The sequence below is a fragment of the Rhopalosiphum padi genome, unplaced genomic scaffold, assembly GCF_020882245.1.
Source record: "Rhopalosiphum padi isolate XX-2018 unplaced genomic scaffold, ASM2088224v1 scaffold1, whole genome shotgun sequence".
NCBI classification, from domain to species: Eukaryota; Metazoa; Arthropoda; class Insecta; order Hemiptera; family Aphididae; genus Rhopalosiphum; species Rhopalosiphum padi.
The window spans coordinates 6,892,445-6,899,944 of NW_026869996.1; the positions used below are offsets into that span (position 1 = coordinate 6,892,445).

The window sequence follows — 7,500 nt, forward strand, 5'->3', positions numbered from 1 at the left end:
CCGCGCTCTCGCGCGGCGGGCGGACGGGGACGTGCCGTTTTACGGCGCGAGAACCCGTGACTGTTTGCCGTCACAACTTGGGCGGACGACCGGAGGCGGGCGCCGTCGCCGTCGCCGCGAGGCAGACGGCGGGGCGTCGTTCCCCGGTCGAACCGCCAATCTCGCGCAGCCGGAGCGGCCGACGGTCTCCCGTCGGACGCCTGCCGGCGGCGCATCGGTCTGGCCGAGTATCCGGTATACGACCCTCAGACAGGCGTGGCCCGGGACCCGCGGGTCACCGAGGCCGCAATGTGCGTTCGACTGGTCGATGTTCGTATAACCTGCGGATTACACGACGACGCGCAGATAGCTGCGGTCTTCATCGATCCACGAGCCAAGTGATCCGCCGTTCGGGGTCGGGTGTTTTTTTTTTTGTTTGTCGACGAAATTTCTGCGCCACGCGTGCGCGCGGCGCAAGGTCTTTCGACGGTAACCATCTTTCGGTCGACGCTTGGTCGGGGGTCGCGGCGCGCGGGCGGTCGGCGAGCTAGTCGCGAGCGCACGCGGCCACGGGGTCGGATTAGGCGCGCGCGAGACCGGCGTGGGACGCCGGTGCCGCGGGCCCGTCTCTAATGATCCTTCCGCAGGTTCACCTACGGAAACCTTGTTACGACTTTTACTTCCTCTAAACGGCCGAGTTCGGTCATCTTCCCGGTCGCGCGACGACCCAGCCCCCGAGGGGGCCGAATAACGCGCGTCCAGTCCGAAGACCTCACTGCGGTCGTTCAATCGGTAGTAGCGACGGGCGGTGTGTACAAAGGGCAGGGACGTAATCAACGCGAGCTGATGACTCGCGCTTACTGGGAATTCCTCGTTCACGTGGAAAAATTGCAAGCCACGATCCCTAAGCACGAAGGAGGTTCAGCGGGTTACCCGGAAGCCTGTCGGCCCAGGAATGTTAACACACGCTGATTCCTTCAGTGTAGCGCGCGTGCGGCCCAGAACATCTAAGGGCATCACAGACCTGTTATCGCTCAGTCTCGTGCGGCTATTTTCGTCCGCCGCCTGTCCCTCTAAGAAGAGTTTAAGCTCCTGGGAGCCGGCGGTAGCCCTAGTAACGTATCGTGATCCGCCGGCGACGGCCGCGAACACGGCGCGCTTCACCGCGGAGCCCGACGCACGACTGACGCGCGCCGACCAGAGGTTGCCCCCCGGCCGACACACGCCCGCCGCACGCAGGGACGCGGATGGCGCGGCCGCGCCCGACGACCGCCGTGGACGACGGGCGAACGCGTTCGGGGATACCGGGCCGAGCCGACGGAGACGCGAACACGGACGGCCGAAACCGCCCGCGCCGCGCCCACCGCCGACCCGGGTTTACCCGCCTAGTTAGCAGGACAGAGTCTCGTTCGTTATCGGAATTAACCAGACAGATCGCTCCACCAACTAAGAACGGCCATGCACCACCACCCACCGAATCAAGAAAGAGCTCTCAATCTGTCAATCTTTCCGGTGTCCGGGCCTGGTGAGGTTTCCCGTGTTGAGTCAAATTAAGCCGCAGGCTCCACTCCTGGTGGTGCCCTTCCGTCAATTCCTTTAAGTTTCAACTTTGCAATCATACTTCCCCCGGAACCGAAAAGCTTCGGTTTCCCGGAAGCTGCCCGCCGGGTCGTTAATGAAACGCCGGCGGATCGCTAGCTGGCATCGTTTACAGTTAGAACTAGGGCGGTATCTGATCGCCTTCGAACCTCTAACTTTCGTTCTTGATCATACGAGAACGTACTTGGCAAATGCTTTCGCGTCAGTTCGTCTCGAGACGATCCAAGAATTTCACCTCTAACGTCTCGGTACGAATGCCCCCGCCCGTCTCTGTTGATCATTACCTCCGGTCCCGAAAACCGGCCCGGCGGGACGCGCGGGCGACTGGCGCCCGCGGCCCGGCGGCCCGCGCACGGAAACGCCCCGGAGGGCGATTTCGCGCGCCCGCGAAGGGCGGAGATGCGCGGGACCGAGGTCTTGTTCCATTATTCCATGCGACCAGTATTCAGGGCCTTTTGACGAGACGGCCGTGAAGCCGCCCCGCCAGATTTGAGCCTGCTTTGAGCACTCTAATTTGTTCAAAGTAAACGTGTCGGCCCGCCGACGGCACTCGGTGAAGAGCACCGCGCAGCAAGATTGGAGTAGGCGGCCGCCGTCGTCGAACCCCGACGGCCAAGCGACGCGTGGCCGCGTGGCGCGCCGGAAGCACGAGACACGTGTCCGCCTGCCGACAATACGTCCGGCCGACGTGCCGGTAACTAACACCCCGAGACGGCTGACGAGCGCGACGACGGCCGCGCCGACGGGACACGTGGTCCCGCGACACGACCGGCCGCGACACGCCGGACCGCCAGGGTGGTCCGGCACCGCCCAGACACAGATCCGACTACGAGCTTTTTAACCGCAACAACTTTAATATACGCTATTGGAGCTGGAATTACCGCGGCTGCTGGCACCAGACTTGCCCTCCAATTGATCCTCGTTTAAAGGTTTTAAAGTGTTCTCATTCCGATTACGGGGCCTCGGATGAGTCCCGTATCGTTATTTTTCGTCACTACCTCCCCGTTCCGGGAGTGGGTAATTTGCGCGCCTGCTGCCTTCCTTGGATGTGGTAGCCGTTTCTCAGGCTCCCTCTCCGGAATCGAACCCTGATTCCCCGTTACCCGTTACCACCACGGTAGGCATGGAACCTACCGTCGACAGTTGATAAGGCAGACATTTGAAAGATGCGTCGCCGGTACGGAGACCGTGCGATCAGCTCGAAGTTATTCAGAGTCACCAGGTCTTTGCGCGGGCCGCGATCGGGACGCGCACGAAGCGCGCCGCGACGGGCCGGTTTTGATCTAATAAAAGCGTTCCTCCCGCACGCGACACCCGAGGGCGCCGCGACGGTCGGAACTCTGTCGGCATGTATTAGCTCTAGAATTACCACAGTTATCCAAGTAACTTGGGTACGATCTAAGGAACCACAACTGATTTAATGAGCCTTTCGCGGTTTCACCTTAATGCGGCTTGCACTGAGACATGCATGGCTTAATCTTTGAGACAAGCATATGACTACTGGCAGGATCAACCAGGGATCTCGGTTTTACAACAACTGCGCCCCGTGTGACGCGCGCGCTGACGCACGACGCGACACCCGGGACGCGTGCTTCCGAGCGCCGGTCCGCCCGGGGGCGGGCCGACGCCGAGGGCGGTCGCACGACAGCGAGACCGCTGGGGTCCCGGCGTGCGACCGACCGCGGTTCGTGTGAGAATACGAGGGCCCGACGGGAGCGCTGTGGACACGCGCGGGCACCCGACCCGACCGCAATCGCCGCGGCCGTGATGGCGTTGGCTAGAGCGGCCGACTTGTGGCGGGCGCCACACGCGATACGCACCCGTCGCAACGTAACTCGCGTTGACGAGAGTTGAGGGAGACCGGCGGACCGCCGTCCTGTGCGGACGGCACCCGCCGGAATCGCCTCTCTCGCCCGTTTTGTAAAGGTCCCCAGCCGAGATCGTGGGGGAAGCCGGGACGCGACGCGAAGTCCGTCGTCCCGGGGCTTCGCCCCGGCGACCGCCGGGCACGGCGACGATGGCCGGCCGCGGCGGGAATGTTCTGGCGTCGAGAGTTCGTATCTTGCGAAACGGTAACGGGAGTCGTCATCGGTTGAGCGATGTGTGTCGCGCTGCCGACCCACCGGTAGGAGGGCCCGCAGCGCCAGTCGAGGTTTGCCACTCGGCGTGCGAGATGGGTCGGTCGCCGAAACGTGGACGGATACCAACTCGGCGCCGATGCCGGGCACGCCCTCGCCAAGAACTGGCGGGGCGAGAACGGCACGGCTGAGTTGGACGCGTCGGCTTCGGCGTCGCCCGTGGCTTTGCTGTCGTGTACCGTGATCGGTGATCCGACGGCCGGCTGATCGCCGACCGACCGACCGGCCGCTCACAAATATACAAAAACTCGGGTCCAACCGTCCGCCATGCAAAACCGCACGTGCGTAGCGGTCATCGCGCCGACACGCGGTCCACGCGTCCATGACGGTGCGTAGCGGTGTTCCGGGTACTCGTGTCGACGCGCGTAGCGGCGTGCCGAGGTCGGACCGTAAACTGAAAAAATGTCGAAAACCCTACGACCGATATCACTTTCGGATAGGTTTAGACGATTCCGACGAGAATACCTCTGAGGTTCGTCGACGTAAAAACAACCGGTAACGAGTTATTCCGCTGGCAACGAAAAGAAGTTAAAAATTCGATTTCGACGTCGGCCGAACTCGAAACGCCCGGGATGCCGGTACGTGACCTACCCCGACACCGCGGACTAACGCGTTACTCGATCCTAGAAAATTTTTTTTTTCCAAATCTAAACCCGTCGCGACGGCCGTACCCGCCGCGGCACCGGTACGGACGACGACCGCCGTGCCCGGACCGCGGAGGTCGGACTCGGGGAAAAAAAAAAATTTTCAATCTCGACGCGACCGCCGTGACCGACGCGTACGACGCGTACCCGGACCGTAGGTCAGCGTCCGGAGAGCCGCGGGAAAAAAAAAATTTCGACACGGCAGAGGTGCCGCGCTCCGCCGGCGACGCGATACGGGCACAGGGCAAGCGCCACGGTCGGTCCGCGGTCTCCGGGTGACTTACGGGGAAAATGAAATTTCACCGCCTACGCCCCCGTGCGCCGAGGGTTACCGGGGACCGGACGACCGCTCCGCCGGGGCCGCGGTCGGGGGTCCCGGGGAAAAAAAAAATAATTTTTAAACTCGACGCGACCGCCGCGACCGACGCGTACGACGCGTGCCTACACCGACCGTGGGCGCCCGGATCGCCGGAGGAGGAAAAAAATTTTCGACCCGGCCGAGGGGCAGCGCTCCGCGGGCGACCGCCGGGGTACCGGGCGACCCGCGGAGAAAATCAGATTTCGCCGTCAGCGTGCCGTGCCCGACGGGGAACCGGCGAACCGACGACCGCACCGCCGGGTCGGAGAAAAAAAAAAAAAAATTATTTTTCATCCCGAGTCCGCGCGGTCGACCGACGCGAACGACGCGTGCCGCGACCCACGGCGGGCGTCCGGAGCGCAGGTGGAGAAAAAAAATTTTTCGGCCCGTCCGGGCGACGACGGCACGGCGCTCGCCGGTCGCGGTTCCCGCGGGAAACTTCGCCGGGGACGACGTCTCACGGTCCCCGCGGCTGACCCGGCGCCGGCGAACCCAACACCCGGCGGACCTTAGCGGTCCTAAGAGCGCGCCCCGTAGACGTGGTGCGTAGCGGTACGCACCAAATACTCACGCCGTGCGTAGTGGTGCCGCAACTCCCTCACTGTCCTTATCCTTTTCCCGGGCACGGGCGACCCCGAGTACCGGGACCCCTCGGGAGCCGGCCGACGCGTACGGTCCGCGGTCCCCGGGCCCGCTACCCGGCGGGATCCGATTCCGCCGCCTACGCCCCCGTGCGCCGAGTGTTACCGGGGACCGGACGACCGCTCCGCCGGGGCCGCGGTCGGGGTCCCGGGGAAAAAAAAAATAATTTTTAAACTCGACGCGACCGCCGCGACCGACGCGTACGACGCGTGCCTACACCGACCGTGGGCGCCCGGATCGCCGGAGGAGGAAAAAAATTTTCGACCCGGCCGAGGGGCAGCGCTCCGCGGGCGACCGCCGGGGTACCGGGCGACCCGCGGAGAAAATCAGATTTCGCCGTCAGCGTGCCGTGCCCGACGGGGAACCGGCGAACCGACGACCGCACCGCCGGGTCGGAGAAAAAAAAAAAAAATTATTTTTCATCCCGAGTCCGCGCGGTCGACCGACGCGAACGACGCGTGCCGCGACCCACGGCGGGCGTCCGGAGCGCAGGTGGAGAAAAAAAATTTTTCGGCCCGTCCGGGCGACGACGGCACGGCGCTCGCCGGTCGCGGTTCCCGCGGGAAACTTCGCCGGGGACGACGTCTCACGGTCCCCGCGGCTGACCCGGCGCCGGCGAACCCAACACCCGGCGGACCTTAGCGGTCCTAAGAGCGCGCCCCGTAGACGTGGTGCGTAGCGGTACGCACCAAATACTCACGCCGTGCGTAGTGGTGCCGCAACTCCCTCACTGTCCTTATCCTTTTCCCGGGCACGGGCGACCCCGAGTACCGGGACCCCTCGGGAGCCGGCCGACGCGTACGGTCCGCGGTCCCCGGGCCCGCTACCCGGCGGGATCCGATTCCGCCGCCTACGCCCCCGTGCGCCGAGTGTTACCGGGGACCGGACGACCGCTCCGCCGGGGCCGCGGTCGGGGTCCCGGGGAAAAAAAAAATAATTTTTAAACTCGACGCGACCGCCGCGACCGACGCGTACGACGCGTGCCTACACCGACCGTGGGCGCCCGGATCGCCGGAGGAGGAAAAAAATTTTCGACCCGGCCGAGGGGCAGCGCTCCGCGGGCGACCGCCGGGGTACCGGGCGACCCGCGGAGAAAATCAGATTTCGCCGTCAGCGTGCCGTGCCCGACGGGGAACCGGCGAACCGACGACCGCACCGCCGGGTCGGAGAAAAAAAAAAAAAATTATTTTTCATCCCGAGTCCGCGCGGTCGACCGACGCGAACGACGCGTGCCGCGACCCACGGCGGGCGTCCGGAGCGCAGGTGGAGAAAAAAAATTTTTCGGCCCGTCCGGGCGACGACGGCACGGCGCTCGCCGGTCGCGGTTCCCGCGGGAAACTTCGCCGGGGACGACGTCTCACGGTCCCCGCGGCTGACCCGGCGCCGGCGAACCCAACACCCGGCGGACCTTAGCGGTCCTAAGAGCGCGCCCCGTAGACGTGGTGCGTAGCGGTACGCACCAAATACTCACGCCGTGCGTAGTGGTGCCGCAACTCCCTCACTGTCCTTATCCTTTTCCCGGGCACGGGCGACCCCGAGTACCGGGACCCCTCGGGAGCCGGCCGACGCGTACGGTCCGCGGTCCCCGGGCCCGCTACCCGGCGGGATCCGATTCCGCCGCCTACGCCCCCGTGCGCCGAGTGTTACCGGGGACCGGACGACCGCTCCGCCGGGGCCGCGGTCGGGGTCCCGGGGAAAAAAAAAATAATTTTTAAACTCGACGCGACCGCCGCGACCGACGCGTACGACGCGTGCCTACACCGACCGTGGGCGCCCGGATCGCCGGAGGAGGAAAAAAATTTTCGACCCGGCCGAGGGGCAGCGCTCCGCGGGCGACCGCCGGGGTACCGGGCGACCCGCGGAGAAAATCAGATTTCGCCGTCAGCGTGCCGTGCCCGACGGGGAACCGGCGAACCGACGACCGCACCGCCGGGTCGGAGAAAAAAAAAAAAAATTATTTTTCATCCCGAGTCCGCGCGGTCGACCGACGCGAACGACGCGTGCCGCGACCCACGGCGGGCGTCCGGAGCGCAGGTGGAGAAAAAAAATTTTTCGGCCCGTCCGGGCGACGACGGCACGGCGCTCGCCGGTCGCGGTTCCCGCGGGAAACTTCGCCGGGGACGACGTCTCACGGTCCCCG

General features: G+C 64.8%; 1 non-coding gene across 1 annotated transcript; it reads right to left on the reverse strand.

Annotated features, from left to right (window-relative positions):
- Nucleotides 1–239: 239 nt before the first annotated feature.
- LOC132931488 (5.8S ribosomal RNA) lies at nt 240–397 on the reverse strand. The gene has a single exon (XR_009662664.1). It is a non-coding gene; the product is annotated as a 5.8S ribosomal RNA (ribosomal RNA).
- Nucleotides 398–7,500: the final 7,103 nt, after the last annotated feature.